We start from the raw sequence: 17566 nt of genomic DNA on the forward strand, positions 1-17566 counted from the left end.
CATCTAGAGATGGGACTGGGAGGATCCCTTTTTGTAATGTTAATCTGGCCTCTTTTTTAAAGGAATTACTATTAGTCAACTAAAACCAGGCAATCACCAGGAAGCAGGCAGACATTGTGATATCTGTGGAGGTGCTGGGTAACAGCTGTCTGCCCAGAAAAATACGAACAAAAGAACAAAAAAAACAAAAAAGGTACACGCAAACTGCTGTCTCACTTCCATACTCCTTTTATCTGACTGTGTGTCACGATGTGGACTAAAATGTGCGTCACATGTTATCTGTGATTCAGATAATTAATGATACAACTCAGGCTCAATACAAAAATGTTCCTCCATTACCGTGAACACAACCACAGTGGTTTATTTAAAGACAATCCCACATACACAAAGCTGCTGCTGTAAATACGCAAGAGTGCATCAAATGTGTATTAATCCACCACTGAAAATAGTCCTCTATCGCTGCTGTTTCTTCCTGTTTGAGTGAGTCATCTTGAGTTTGCTAAAAAAAAACGCAGTGCCCAGCCGTTTTAATAAATTATTTTGCCTGATATAAACATTAAAGTTTGTATTTGTGACCCATCTGTAAAGATTTACATCTTCAGTAGGACTAAGTGAGTTTTGGTAAGGGAAGTCTGTTAATCAGATAATCACCTGCAACATTGGAATAAGGATTGGCTGGATCTGGGAAAGACTGGGTCAGTTGAGATCGGTTGTGAAGCCTGGCTGAGCTCTTGTCTGTAGTGCTTTGGGCATGGGGTTCAGGCACAGCTAATTATTAGCCATGAATGGATTCCAACAAGATTCCCATTGTTCCTACCTACTGTCTAGCAAAAGCAGTCAAGCAGGTAAACAAGCCCCCCTTGAGCTTTCCAGCTGCACCTTAGCCCGTTCTCATTTCAGATTTTAGCATCAGACACCAACACCAAAAGGCACCTTTCCGGCAGTATGATATGCCGGTGGCATTAGTTTGAAATGCCGCCAGTAACAACGTAATAAAAGGAGCTGAAAAGTCCTTATAGGGTGGGCCAGAGGGGAGGTAGATGGGTCCAACAAGCTCCGAACTTTCACCCAGGAGCCTGCTCTTTGCTTCCCGTGTGAATGTTGAGCCAAACCGTGATGTTTTTTCTAAAACTAACCACGTGCTGTTGTTGCATCAGGAAATAAACGTAAATATGAGGTGGTTTACCAATATTTTAAGTTTATTTTGAAAAGACTGTACAGTATGCATTTAATGAACACAAACTGTACATTTCCTCTGAAAACGAGAGTATATTTTGAAAAGACACAATGGCTGTAACAGGCACAAAAATTGACACGCTGCCCCAGAACGTCAGGAAGATACCTAGCACATCATATGTAGATATGAAAGTCCACGGACAAAACAAGTTGGGATAAGAATGCATTGGGGTTTTTGTGGTTGGATGGTGGCGAATGGGATTTGGGAACATCTAAGTGACTTATCGTAATGTTTAATGGCCTTTAACATTTAGAGGTCCAGTGTGTAAGATTTGGGGGGGATTTAGTGGCATCTAGTGGTGAGGACTGCAGATTGCAACCAGCTGAAACTTCTCCCGGTTAGAATTCCTTCAGTGTTCATTGTTCAGGAGGTTTTTACCAGGCACTGAATTATCCTCAAGGTCTCTTGCTCTTTAAAACAAACACGCCAGAGGCCTGTACTACGATCCAGTTCAGCTTACCCAGGATATCTTTTCGTTATCTGGTTAGACTAACCAGAACATTGGCCATCTGGATAAGCAGTACTACTATGCTGGTTATCAGCTAGTTCAGTCAACTCTGGGTTTTCCGATCCAGCCCCAGGTGTGTTCATGTGAAAGACGTGGGGCTGCAACATCATGGCAGTGCAAAATGGCAATCTCCATAGACAAGCTGCTCCCTACATAGATAAAAATCTCTCATTTTAAGGTGCCGAAAACACAACGATTCTTATTTTCAGGTGATTATACACTAAAGAAAACATACTTGCAACATTAAATTCCATTTCTGCCAATATATCCCCTGAAATCTTCACACTGGACCTTTAAGATGTTCCATATCTACAGTCATCTTGGACTCCCTGTCCTTATTGTCACATTACTTTTCCTCTTTCTGCATGTTTGCTTTTAAAATATGTAGTAACTCAAAAGCACATGAATCTATGAATCTGGAACATGAGTCGAAGAATATATTTACATTTCTGTTACATAAGTCTGTATGTAGTTGATGTATAAAGAGAGACAGGAGATGTAGGGTGAGAAAGGGGGAGGACATGCAACAGAGGTTCCCAGCTGGAGCAGAACCATGCACGTTGCAGTTATGTGTCATGCACCTTAAACATTCTGCTACCAGGGGCGTCCCAGTGTGTGCGAGTTTAATGAGAAATCGTTAATGGATGAGATAATGAGTCAGGAGTGTCTGTTTTTGTCTAATTCAGCAGATTAAGTAGCAGGAGAGTAAAAGCACCTCATCATGTTGATCCAAAAAATAGAAACCCTGAAATAGAATTTGAATCGGCTGTTTAGTTTTACGGCAAAAGCCTTTAAAAGAGGGCTTTATTTAATTGATGTGTGGTGTCTTTTGAGCACATGTGGACATATAATATGCATGACACCATAATAAAAACTTTACCATTATTATTGACTAGGTTTCAATAAAGCTGCGTTTCTTGGGCTTTATGATTTAAACATATCGACAGCAGAGCCACAGTGGCAGAACACAAAGAAATGTGGGATGGAAAGAAATTTGCACTTAAGATCAGAGGGAATAATACCTGAAAAATTTAAAATGGAAACCAGCCTCACTCCCAATTTATTACAGTAGAACTTCCCCCACCCCTGCAAAAAAAGTCCTGGATGAGTTAGTGCTGCAGGGCCAGCGAGAGCGAGGCTGGGCTGAACAAACGGGACGAGGAGCAAAGTGAATGGGGTGGTAGAAGGGGAGGAGGAGGGCTGGGTATTCTCCCAGCCTGCACCTCTTTCATCTTTCTCATTAAAGCATGGAGCAGTGGGGGCCATCAAGAATGAGCCCAAGGACATGGGGATCGGGGACTGAGTCTGAGCCTCGCATCAGGAGGTGGAGGAGGAAGGAGGGAACAGTCACAGCGAGCTGCCGGGCCGCCATGTCAAACCTTCACCTTAAACTTAACCCACCTTCCCTCTGGGACCCAGATAAAGACCTCTTATCTGCACTCACCTTCTCTCCCTGCCTGGGAACGTGTCTGGCAGCGGCAGGGAGGGTGAAGGAGAGGGGGTGTCTTTGGTTGAGTAGGTCCAAAATACACAAGCTTCCTCTAAGTGAGTGCGTATGAAAGAGAATGGCAGCTTCTATCTGGGACAGACTGATTAAAAGAGAGGCGCGGTGAAGAAGTAGCTCATGATAGAAGAGGTGATTCTGAGGGAAGCATTGGAAAGCTCACTGCGATACTGAAATCTTTGGATTTATGTTGGTGATAGTATGTATTTTGTGGTGATTAGCTTTGAAAAGTCGGTTTTATACAGCTTGTTTATGTTTTATCACTTTTTCCTCAAGTAGTCTGAAATTAACGGTTGAATTTGGTTTTTGTAGCTTCTCATTTGATACATAAACAAAGTGTAAAAGAAACAGTTTGACATTTTGTGAAATTACCAATACGTTAAATTCGTATATTTCATAGATATCAAATCAATGTCTCAAAGTGACGTAGTGTGTGAGTTGACTGTCATCTGGAGGTTGAGGGGTTGGTGGATGGTGAGACAACCCGCTGACATGCCTGTAAAGCTGTAGACCACCGTTCAAGAACAACAGACACCAAAACCGGTTGTTTTTTAGCGCTGTGTTTCCCGCAGCTTTTTAGCCACCAAACGTGGTTTTTTTGTAGTGATCTGTTGCTGTTTCCACCAGCGATAGTGCCACGAAATGTGGTTGTTTTTCACCGAGACATCGCTGCATTTCCAGCCATGACAGTTCTAAAAGAGTGACAGCTAGGGTAGTGCCCAAAAAAGCAGTTGTCTTTTTTTACCGGGATATTGCTGCTTTTCCACCGAGGATAGTGTAAGAACAGTGGTTGTTTTTTACCTAGATATTGCTGTGTTTATAGATGGAATAGCACCAAGAAATGTGGTTATTTTTTACTGTGATATCTCTGCATTTCTAACTGGGATAGTGCCACAAAAGGCAGTTGTTTTTTACCAAGATATCCTTGCATTTCCAGCTGGGATAGTACAAGAAAAGTGGTTGATTTTTACCAAGATATCCCTGCGTTTTCAGCTGAGATAGCAACAAGAAAAGTGGTTGTTTTTCACAGAGACATTGCTGCATTTCCAGCCAGGATAGTGCCAAAAAACGCAGTTGTTTTTTGACTGAGATATCACTGCATTTCCAGCCAGGATAGTGCCACAAAAGCCAGTTGGGTTTTTTTTACCGAGATATTGCTGCTTTTCCAGCCAGGATAGTGCAAGAACAGTGATTGTTTTTTACCTAGATATTGCTGCGTTTATAGCTGGAATAGCACCAAGAAATGTGGTAGTTTTTTACTGTGATATCGCTGCATTTCTAACTGGGATAGTGCCACAAAAGGCAGTTGTTTTTACCGAGATATCCCTGTGTTTTCAGCTGAGATACCAACAAGAAAAGTGGTTGTTCTTTACTGAGATATTGCTGCATTTCCAGTTGGGATAGTGCAAGAAATGTGGTTGATTTTTATCAAGATATCACTGTGTTTCCAGCAGGGGTAAGTGGTTGTTTTTAAGGAAATATTGACAGCCTTTCTAGCTGTACAACTAATGTACAACTGAAACGTGTTCGAGACGTTCAGTGTCAACATTTTTTTTAGCGAATGGGTTCAAAACAAAGGATTGATACCATTCTTCTTTTGTTAAAAGTAAAACTAAAGCTAGCAGCTGGGTCACCTCACACAAAGACCAGAAAATACAGCTGGCCTAAAACAAAATGAACCTTCTAGCACATCTTAAATAAAACTAATTAGCATTTTATATTGTGTTTGTTAAGTCTGTACAAAACCCGAAGTGTAGAAATAATATTACTTGGTTTGATGTGACAGACTCTTCTTTGACCAGTCACTTTCTGACTGCCTAACAAGCTCATGGACTTCCTGGAGTCACTGCTTCTTGTCAAGAAACAGCTTTGGCATATCCTCTTAAAAGATGACAACATGTCAGTGCTGCCCTAAAGTGGCAAACAATTTTGTTCATGAAGGTGGAAGGTGAAATAAAAGGGAACAGTGGATGTTAAAGGATTAAATTCAGTTTGTAGACCTCAGTGGAAAACTTCAAATGTCTGCTCTTGTGCAGGCTGTTGGAAGAATATGACACCATAATTGGTTGTTTATTAAAATATTGATAGTGTCAGTAGATTATTGCAGCAACATTATTAAATGATTTTTGCTGCCAGGTGTTTTGCAAGTTTGCCCTAAAACAAGTGTTAAAATAAAGTCACATGTACTGTCAGAGAAGTCCTGCAACACAGACATAAATTTTGCACAGGACATCAAAGTTTATTGTAGTGACAGGTGTTAACAAGTCACTGCCCAGTTGCCAGAAGAAAATGTTGTGCATTTCTGCAAACCACAAATACTTTTCACTTACACATTTCACACATATTATATCAACATTTCTAAAGTGACATAGTATATGAGCTGACTTTGTCATTTGGAGGTGAAGGGGGTAGATGGCGTGAAATCTTGTCTTTTGAGCCCCTGAACATGGATGTTTTTCAGCAACCCATCGCTATGTTTCCTGCAGGTTTTTAGCTCCCAAATGTGGGTGTTTTAGCAACCTGTCCCCCGGATAGCACCACGAAAAGCGGTTGTTTCTTACAGCGGGGATTGTGCCCCTCAGACTTTTTTTTTTAAAACCAATGAGTAAGTGTTTTTTGTGCATAAACCTAACCACAGCGCTGCTAATTTTCAACATATCTGCTACGTAATAACATACAGTTGTACAGTACCTATGGTTTGTAGAAATGTACAATGCCAACATTTTTTTTCCTGGTGATTGGGTCACAAATCACACAGAGTTTAAATGAGTTCATTCATCACCAGGGAACATTTCAGTGTTTTAGCATCAGGACGTACTAGCTACTGTAGCTATTTCATTTTGGTGCACACTTGACTTTGAATGACTCATCTCCCCAAATGATTAAACTTAGGGTGCTTTCACACCTGCCCTGTTTGGTTCGGTTCAATCGAACTCAAGTTCGTTTGCCCCCTCAGTGCGGTTTGTTTAGGCAGGTGTGAACACAGCATTCACACTCAGGTGTGCACCAAAACAACTGCGTAGTTGTCCCTCCATTGTACCATTAGAAAGTGTCACATTTATCTTGCAAGTGTACTCTTCTTCAATGTTTAGTTTACTTCCTGGATTTTTCCCACATGGAAATTCTGACCAATCAAGAGCAGCGTTGTCACACAAGGCATCTGATCTGGCCCTCTTGTAAATGCTGCCGTGAGAACACGACCAACTCTAGGCAATTATACAACTTTGTACCATTATTAGTCCCTGATTCAGACCAAAGGAGACGACTAAGACCCTCACCATGTACCTGAAACAATCTATGTTTAAATCTGGCCCACTGACTTTTACATGTCCTGCTGGAGAGTGGGAGTCACAATTCACACCAAAAGCACCCAGCAGTATATCTCACCAATCAGCGGAGGGGAAGTAAAATAAGTGTATGTAATTTAAGTAAATGATTCAACAAAATACGGGGCAAAAGAAAACACAGCTCTGTGCTCTTGCAGATCTTTCCCCTCCTCATTAGTAAATGAAGTCCCATGACAGCCACTCCTTCACCTCTTGAAATATGAACTGAGAGCCAAATTAAATATGCATATTTAATAAGAGGGGAAGATGATTACATCCACTTGTTAAATGGGAGCGTATGATTGAGGAAATCTGAGCGAGTGAGCGAGAGGGAGTGAGTGACTTCTTCATGGCCTGCAGAGTGTGAAAGAAAAAAGAGAATTCATCTTTATTTTAACACGGCTCTTTGGGAGTAACCCTGGTAGGACTTCCCCCCGCTCTGTAGAGCTGATTACACACATTCTGGCTTTCTGGGGGTTTGGACTGCGGGTTCCTATAGCAACCACAAAAAGCAGACTGTAAGGAGTAGACTTGCTTGCCATGCGCCTTAACATTTCTACCTTCTTCTTGAACCATCAAACGGCATTTTGGAAGAGGCTCTGTGCTGCCAAGTGTCTTCTTCTGCACCTCAAAGTGTTTCTTTGTCAGATCCCAGTCAGGCCTTAAAATCCAGCCAGTGCTGTGATGATGATTTTTATAGTAAGTACAACACATTTATATAAATGACATGGGAAAGATTAATTAGAGTGACATGTAACAACACAAATCACTTCCGATGTTTAAGGTCCCTGACACAACAAGGTGACGGTCGGCTGACGATCAGTGTTGGGCCGTCGATGAGCGTCTGTTGCCCTAGTTTTTGCAGAGCATCCGGCATTGTTGGCATTACTCGGACCTTGTCTTTTTTCTTACAGCTGATTCAGCGTATTGAATCGGAATTGCAGACGGCAGGGCTCATCATGAAATCACTCTGATTGGCAGTTCAGCTCAGCACACGAGAAGAGAAAAGGAAGTGAGGAAAGCAAATAGATGACGAAAGTCAAGAGGGCTTGAGCTCAAAACAAACAGGACAAATATTCGGTCAGATCATTTTTTAGCCACTGAGCTCTTTAGTAGAAATGGTACATGAATGTTTGTGATAATGTTCACTGGCACCCGCTATATATATCTTTTGTTCTTTCAATTCAATTATATTTATAAAGCCCAGTATTATAAATCACAATTTGCCTCGAAGGGATTTACAGCATACGACATCCCTCTGTCCTTGATCCTCACAGCAAAGGTCTTCCTGTCTCCCCTTTTTGAATCATGAGTCCTGCCACCTGCTGGTGTGGAGAGGTATTTCCTCATGCAGGCGCAGAACGTATGTGTTGGATAGTCTGAGTGGGCGGAAGTTCGCTGCATAGATCAGCCTCTCATTGGGCAGAACGAGCCACGCGCTGAAGTCCCACCCTACCACCTCTGGTTGTGTAGCAGTTTTCAACCGTTTTCAACACATTCTTTACTAACTTTTGCTGTGTTTGATCTTGCGGGAATGTAGCCATTTTTCTGCCATGGTTCGCATGGTTCGTCCTGTAGGCGATATTTCTGTGGGCGTGTTACACCAAAACCTGTTTCCCCCCGGCAATATTTTTGCAAGCGCACCGTTGCTGTGGGACCGCCCATAACGATTGTGATTGGTTGAAAGAAATACAAGCAGCCGGGGCGTTTTTTTCTCCAATCTTAAAGTGAGAGTTGGCCCAGCCAGACCTTTCTTTTCTTGAGAAAGGTCTGGTGAGCGAGACTAGTGCTGGATGGCTGTCAGCTGTAGCAAAGACGGTGGATAGTAATCCAGTATCTTTGGCTGTAGTCTTAACAGTGTGTTTGGTGGAACTTTTTGGTCGAGACACAGGAAACATGAGGCGACGCAACAGTAAATTACTTTAATTTCACAGTATGAAACAATAAATTGCGAAGACAATAACGCCTCCACAAATTAGCATTTTAAGTCTTGTGTGTGATTTATTCTGGCTTCATATGAGCAGAGGAAATCTCTGCTCGTGGCTAGGCTAATTTATACAATGTCAAATACCATAGGCTTGTGCTAATAACGTTAGCATGTTGTATTTGTTTGGAAACGTTCTTTAGTATAAGACAGTTGTTAGTCGGTGAACCTTGTGAGTTGTAATGGAGCCGAATTTTGTAACGTTACTTTTGTTAAATGTTGCTGTTGTTTCTGGCTTCATATGAGTAGAGGAAAAATATCCTAGCCACAAGGCTAACTTCTACAATGTAAAACGCCATGGGCTTGTGCTAATAATGTTAGCATGTTTATGTTGTGGGGAAAATGTGTCCAGATAAAGACAAGTGTTTGTCTGTGAATGCTGTGAGTTATAGTGAAGCTGAATTGTGTTCTTGTGTTTGAAACTGTCTCTGGTAAGTCATGTTTAATGTGTGTTTAATGTGTGTTTTGAATCAACTAAACTTTACAGCACTTCACAGAAACCTCCACTGCATACTAGTGTTTTGGAGGTGTAACTGCAGAGTGACAGACACACCACCGCACAAGTATAAATGCTCACAACAGGGTAGGTCACATGCTTAGGCTACGACATATGCTCTGCGTAGTGGATACCCAAGTATAAATCTGCCCTCAACCTTCATCACTAACTCTTTGATATCAGTTGGATGTCTGAGCCTTAAAGGAATAGTTTGGATTTTTTGAAGTGGGGGCTGTATGAGGTACTCATCCATAATCAGTGTATTACCTACAGTAGATGGTGGTCAGTTAAAGCAGCCCGTTCTCATTCCCAACTTGTCAAATACCGTTGCTTTGTCAGTGACCGACACAAACAGGCACCTCTTGTGGTGGTATGCTACACTGCCGGACAGGGTCAGACTCGACGGGTAAGAAAGTATTATAAGGAGCTGGAAAGTCACTATAGGGTGGGTGGGAGGTTAGGTGGATAGATCCAACAAACCCCGGACTTTCACCCGGGAGCCTGGTGTTTGCTATCTGTGTGAATTTTGAGCTAAACCATGATGTTTTTTTTCTAAACCTAACCACTTGCGTTTGTTAAATGAAGAAATTAACATAAATACAAGGTGTTTTACCGACATTGTAGGTTTATTTTGAAATGACTGTATTCATCTAACGAGCAGAAACTGCACATTTACCAGCACTTAGTGGGTGACTTCTGGCTTCAGACACAGACGAAAAAAGCCGTCCTTTCAGGTTGGCATAATATAACAACATAAATCAAGAGGGCGAAAGTCCGATAAGGGTGGATGAGAGGGGTGGTAGATAGGTCTTTCAACCACCAACTTTCACCCAGGAGGCCAGTGTTAGCTTTCCAGTGCATCATACAGTGCCCTCCAAAAGTATTGGAACAGTGAGTCCAATTCGTTTACTTTTGTTGTAGACTGAAAACATTTGGGTTTGACATCAAAAGATGAATATGAGACAAGAGATCAACATTTCAGCTTTTATTTCCAGGTATTTACATCTGGATCTGATACACAACTTAGAAGATAGCATTATTTGTAATGGAACACAAAATTTTTAGGTGAGCAAAAGTATTGGAACATATAAACTTAAAATAGATTAAAGTGAATGAGACTTAATATTTAGTTGCAAATCCTTTGCTTTCAATAACTGCATCAAGCCTGTGACCCATTGACATCACCAAACTTTTGCATTCTTCTTTTGTGATGCTGTTCCAGGCTTTCACCGCAGCCTCTTTCAGTTGTTGTTTGTTTTGGGGGGTTACTCCCTTCAGTCTCCTCTTCAGCAGGTAAAACGCATGCTCTATTGGGTTTAAGTCTGGAGACTGACTTGGCCAGTCTAAAACCTTCCACTTCTTGCCCCTGATGAACTCCTTTGTTGTTTTGGCAGTGTGTTTTGGGTCGTTATCTTGCTGCATGATGAAGGATCTCCCAATCAGTTTGGTTGCATCTTTCTTTAAATTAGCAGACAAAATGTTTCTGTAGACTTCTGAGTTCATTTTGCTGCTGCCATCATGTGTTACATCATCAATGAAGATGAAAGAGCCCATCCCAGAAGAAGCCATGCAAGCCCAAGCCATGACATTACCTCCACCGTGTTTCACAGATGAGCTTGTATGTTTGGGATCATGAGCAGATCCTTTCTTTCTCCAAACTTTCGCCTTTCCATCACTTTGGAAAAAGTTAATCTTTGTCTCATCAGTCCATAAAACTTTTTCCCAGAATTTTTGAGACTCATCTCTGTACCTTTTGGCAAATTCCAGCCTGGCCTTGCTAATGAGTGGTTTGCATCTTCTGGTGTAGCCTCTGTACTTTTGTTCATGAAGTCTTCTGCAAACAGTAGATTGTGATACCTTCACTCCTGCCCTCTGGAGGTTGTTGCTGATGTCACTAACAGTTGTTTTAGGGTCTTTCTTTACAGCTCTCACAATGTTTCTGTCATCAACTGCTGATGTTTTCCTTGGTCTACCTGTTCGACGTCTGTTGCTTAGTACACCAGTGGTTTCTTTCTTCTTCAGGACATTCCAAATGGTTGTACTGGCTATGGGCAATGTTTGTGCAATGGCTCTGATTGATTGTCCATCTTCTCTCAGATTCACAATTGCTTCTTTTTCACCCATAGACAGCTCTCTGGTTTTCATGTTGGTTCCACCTCTAAATGCAGTCTGCACAGGCAAAACCTATCGTACCCAATCTGAAACTGAGCTCAGACATCCAGTGCTATTTATTGTTTGAATAATCAATGTAATTTGGAGACACCTGGGCAACAAAACACACCTGTCAGTCACATGTTCCAATACTTTTGCTCTCATGAAAAATGGGTGGGTTCAAACAAAAGGTGCTATCTTCTATGTTGTGTATCAGATCCAGATGTAAATACCTGGAAATGAAAGCTGAAATGTTGATCTCTTGTCCCATATTCATCTTTTGATGTCACACCCAAATATTTTCAGTCTACAACAAAAATAAAGGAATTGGCCTCACTGTTCCAATACTTTTGGAGGGCACTGTATGTAGACGTTAAGTCCAAAAACAGCAATATTTAACGAGTTGGGATGAGAACACGTTGCTTAAAGTGTACGATTAAAGACTGAAGTCTCAAGCCATGTTCGCAGCTCTGTGAGGCCGTACTTAGGCACAGCAGTGCATTGCGCTAAATGCTAACATGCTTAATGCCAGCGCTCCGATGTTTAGGAGATACAATGTTTACCATGTTCACCATCTTTATGTGTTCACATGATAACATTTATTAATTAAAACTAAACACAAAGTACAGCTGAGGTTAAAAACTAACTTTCAAAGGCCTAAATTACAACAACAACAGATTTCTTCACTTCCCCTCAGTAGCATCCATCCATTTGGTTTTATATTCATCCAGGATTTGAGATATGTGTCCCTGAGATTTCTGCTTCCACAAGCATTTAGCTGCTGGTTTTGCATTAGTGCTTACTTTGCTTTAAGCATCGAGGAATTACATTTAAATATTCAGCAGCAACATATCTTTCCAGAAACAGTGTCTCTACGAGGCTACTCTGCATAATCTACGGACCCGACTGTAAACAGGGGTTTTATTGGAATTACTTTCTTTCCCAAGAAAATAGTCTCTGCTCGCACTGAGGTCTGTGGATTATATGGAGTAACAGACTTTGAAAAGTATGTGAGTGCATCCCAGAGTTTAGGGGCCTGAAAGCAAACACCTGATGCCTGCAGGTGGATACCAGAGCTGCGACCATGAGGCCACTCATAGAGGTTCTCAGCTGTGTTTTGGAGTCTGGCAGTTGTGTTTTTAGCTGAAGAAAGACCATTCTCTAGAACTTCTAGACTTTGAGATTGAATCAACGTGTAAACTAAATGAACAAAGACCAAAAAAATGTTATTTGGAAATTGAAAATTTGGTTACGAAAGTGTGATACTGGATCACAAAATCAGCTGGAAACCTCAACTAAGTCACATTCAATCAAAACTGACAGGGAGGAGTTATTTCCATATGCAGTTATGGAAATTCAAGACACATACTGGAGCATAAATCACTATCATCTTCTACTTACTCATTTTACTGCATCTTAATCACTGTGTGGAGGTCTGGGGTAACACCTATAAAAGCAATTTATATACATTACACATATTGCCCAAAAGAAGAAGCCATTAGGATTGTACATAGTGTCAGATATAGAACACACTGTTTTTAAAGACACATGCATTGAAATTCGAAGACTTGGTTCAATGTAAAACTGATTTACAAAGCAAGAAAGAATCGATCTCTGAGCAATGTTCAAAAATGTTTTGTGACAGGGAGGGGGATATGATTTAGGAGGAAAATTAAATCTGAAAAACATTTGTTTGTACAACCTTGAATAGTTTTTGTATTTCAGTGTGTGTGTGGTGGATTTATGGAGCGGGTCACATGAGGAGTTAAAGGGAAGCACAACATTTTAAAAAGATGTACAGATGACATTTTTAGGAGGTATGCAGACGAAGAGGGGTTATGTTGATGGGTTGGTTTATTTTTATTTATCTGGGCTTGGCTGAGATGGGGTTTGTACATTTAATATCTAAGACGATTGTTCATTTATCTACATTACTGGTTGTAAATACATTTGGGATAGATGTTGACAGTTTTTATATTAGACATGAATACTGAGAAGGGGGTAGGAGCTGTCAAAACAAATTTTACAAATCAAAATGAATAGATTAAGTCAGAAAACAAGGACCAATCAATATTCAACAGCCAATATAGACAATTAAAAACACACTGCAATCCAATATTTATATATACTTAAAAATATATGTAGTCAGGAATTACGTATACAATCATACACAACTGCCTCCCACAGAGTCCTTGACCCACATATAGGTAATATTTGGCCCTGAGGGGCCAAAGAATGAAGAATGAAGTGGGTCAATAGGCCCACTCCCACACACTCTGTGTGCTCTTGTAAGCCAGATGGCCAATTCTGTCTGAGCCAAGAGAAAATTAATCAGAACACATTTTGTCCTGCATCTGATTGAATACAATCAGCCGTGTGCCGTGCAGAATAAACACCCTGCAGCCTCCTGCAGAGCGCAGGCAGCACGTCAGGTGCAGCACAGAGAACATGTATCTATACACAATGGTCCAGTGTGAGTCACAGGAGGAAACACTTTCTTTGTCAGTGTAATGCTACAGCTGTCAGTTTGTGATGAAGTGTTTAATTTATTTTTTTAAGTATGTGCTCTTACTTTTGTTAAACATGGCTCGTAATGGCTTCAGAATTTGTTACATCGATCAGGGTTTTTACATGTACAGCCATAGGTGTAGATTTCAGGTGGGGGATGGACAAGTGCATTTGTCTCCCCCCAAAAAAAACATGAAAAAACATATTTAAACAAAATTAAAATTAGATACATTAACCCTGTAAATTCATTCAGAAAAATTCTTATTTCTCAATTCGCATCCCAGTCTCACTCCCAACTCACCACACTTGGTGAGTTTTCTTCGGTGTCAGACACCAACTCACAGAGGCACCCTGAGGGGCAGTATGAGACAACACATTCTCACTCCGACCTCGTCACATAGTCGTCTTTGGTCAAAGACTTTCCACGTCCACATACAACATCCAAAGTACCCTGGGTGTGTTGGTTGGTTGGTTGTTCTGGGACATTCTGTCAACTTCAGCCTATTACATGCATTGTCTTCTTTCAAAATACACTTCTGTTTTCACAGGAAATTTAACTTTTACATAGAGTCTCTTTCAAAATAAAAGCACTATGTCGGTACAACACTATGAATTGACCTTTTTTTTTCCTTCAACAACAGACACACGTGGTTAGGTTTAGGAAAAAAGACCAGGGTTTGGCTTTAGAATCTTACGGGATGCGAACACCACTCTCTCGGGTAATAGTTGGTATTTGTTGGACCCATCCACCACCCCCCTGCCCCAGTCAAGTTTTCACCGCCTTAACTTTCGTTGTTGTCCTGCCATGTTTCCCCCAGATGTCGCCAGGCCACATATCATGCTGATGTTAAAGGACGCCTTTTTCGTTGGTTTCTGACGCCGCAAGTCACTGCCTAAGCAGATTTCAACAATTTTGGAGTGAGACTGGGTTGGACAGGTCAAACAAACTCCAGACTTTCACCTGGGAGCCCCCTGTTTGTGTCCAGTGTGAAAAGTCAATCCATTTAGTTTAGTAACGACATACAACAGATGGCATGTGTTGTATGTCACATGACGTTACATTACCTTAGTAACAAACATACTTGTTCTTTTTTTTCTACACTTAACTATGTACTTTTCCTTAAATCAAAGGAAGTAAACCTCAGACGAAGTGTTTCACATATGTTGTAACTTTATTTTGAAAAGAGACTGTATGTCATGATCCTAGTTCTTGTCTTATATATTCTGTTATCTGATGGGCTTTGTTTTGGGGTTTCGTGTTTGTGTTCCTTGTTTCATGTTACTCATTCATGTTTTATTTTGTAGATTCTCTCCTCATGTGTCATATCTGGTTTTACTTCCTGTCTTTGTGTCTTCGCCTGTTTTCTATCACACCTGTCTTCATCAGCCTCGTTAGTCCTTTCCTGTTCCCAGAGTCTTCCCTTCACACCTGTCCTATATCAGTCTTGTTTGCTCCACCCTAGTGTTCCCCATCACACCCTTGTTGTCAGCCAATCCTCATTTCCCTCCTTTTGCTCATGTCCACCTACTCCAGCTGTGTCACGTTCTTGTGATTAGTTTTCAGTGTTTATATACCTGTGTGTTTCCCTTTGTTCCCTGTCAGTTTGTCTGTGTTCGTCACTGTGTTCATGGTGTTGTTTCCTGCCTGGTCTCTCGTGTTCTGCTTTGGATTTCTTCCCTGTGTTCATCATGTTATCCTGGTTGGTTTTCAGTTTAGTTTTGCTTCTTCTTCTTTTGGACTTTGAGTAAAATGCCAGTTTTGGATGTTTTTTTATCAGCTTTATTAAAGCTCGCGGGAAGAGAACAGCAAGCTGCCGGGTGAAAGTCTGGTGTTGCTGGACCCATCCATCCACCCTATACAGACTTCCCAGGTACCTAAATTGTGTTGTTGTCCAGAGGTGTTTCAAACTGACGCTGTATGGTGACGATTTTGGCTGATGCTGCCTAATGGCTTATCATACCGTCACAAAAGGGATGCCTGTTTTTCGTTGGTGACACAGAAATCAATGACCAAGCGGTGGTATTTTTACGATTTCGGAATGAGAACAAGTTGAAAAGATCTCCAATATGAAAGAATTTGCTGTAAAACCAAAATTAAAAAAAAAAAAAAAAACTTTTTGAATTAACAGAGTTTACCCGATTATGAGCCACCAGAGTAGCTTCAGTGCTCCTTGGCACAGATTCTCCAAATTTCTCCAATACTCTAATTGTATTTATTCATTTAACTGTTTAATTATGTATTCTGTAAATTATGTTTTCCTCACGACAGTTGAAAGGACCTTGAAAGGTGCCTCCACACTGCCAGGAATTTAATTGTGCTGAGAGCCACTGAATCGCTTTATTAAAATTTAGTCCAATTTAATAGTCATTGCCTTAAGACAGTGGAATTTAAAAAAACACTTGTCCTGATGTCGTTAAACCCCAAACTTTTCAGAAACAATAGAGTCACAGTGGTAACCAGAACATCACACATCTGTAATGAGGACTTCACTGAAGCTAAGAAGTTGCTGCAGAAACTAATTTGAGCAGGTACTTCACAATGAGGACTGTGATGGAACAAAGGGGCTGCAGGGCACTGCACACGCTGGAGGGCTGAAATACTCCCATTGTTCACACACGACCCCCCCCACTGTGACAGGTTTAAAATATCACATCACCGCTTGTGTTGCCCCGTTGAAAAGCTTTTCTTCCCAACATCCGGTTTATTGCCTTTGTTTCCATCTTTTCAGCACAAAACAGAGTAAAAAAGGCTTCTAAAGCTCCATTTGCCTCAGCTGTCATTGTTACTTTCACTGCAGCCATTGTTGGTGAGCGCTGGTTGCTGCTATTTCCAGTTTCCCCTGGTTACCGTTTCCCTTTCAAATCATCACGAGCCCCCACACTGAGCTGAGGTGTAAACAAGCAAATAAAACAAAGCTGCAGTGAGTATACACACATTTGTAACACAGATCATGCTCTGTCTACCATGACCGTGTGAGTTTATACCTGTGTTCAGTCTGCAGAGGCAGAACTTTTCTTGTCGTACACAACTAGGACAGAAAGGAAAGAGTGTGTAAAATAAAACTGAAATATTACAGTGGTATGCAAAATTTTGGGTGCTCCTGGTCAAAATTTCATTTACTGGGAATAGTTAAGTGAGTTTAAACAAAGATCGGTGTATTATTTTTGTTGTTTACAATTTCAGAGTGGACCACCATGCAAACGTTTGGGCACCTCATGACATTTGAGCTCTCAGACAACTTTTACCGGGGTCTCAGACCTTAATGAGCTTATTAGGACTCTGGCTTGTTCACAGTCATCGTTAGGAAAGGCCAGATGATGCAAATGTAAAAGCTTTATAAATACTCTGACTCCTGAAACTTTGTCCCAACAATCAGCAGCCATGGGCTCCTCTAAACAGCTGCCTAGCAGTCTGAAAACTAAAATAACTGATGCCCACAAAGCAGAAGAAGACTATAGGAAGATAGCAAAGTGTTTTCAGGGAGCTGTTTCCTCAATTAGTCATGTCATTAAGGAATGGCAGTTAACAGGAACTGTGGAGGTCAAGTTGAAAACTTTCTGAGAGAGCTGCTCATAGGATTGTGAGAGAAGAAGTTGCAGCCAGTGGCATGGGGACCATTTCACGGGTAGAGGGAAGAATGGATTCATTTGAATTCCAGCAAATTCTGGAAGCAAACATCTCAGCATCTGTAGAAAAGATGAAGATGAAGAGAGCACGGCTTCTACAGTACAACAGGACAATGATCCTAAACACACCTAGAAATCCACAATGGACGACCTCAAGAGGAGCAAGCTGAAGGTTTTGCCATGGCCCACACAGTCCCCCGACCTAAACATCATTAAAAATGTGCG

Source organism: Epinephelus lanceolatus, chromosome 11 (assembly GCF_041903045.1).
Source record: "Epinephelus lanceolatus isolate andai-2023 chromosome 11, ASM4190304v1, whole genome shotgun sequence".
NCBI classification, from domain to species: Eukaryota; Metazoa; Chordata; class Actinopteri; order Perciformes; family Serranidae; genus Epinephelus; species Epinephelus lanceolatus.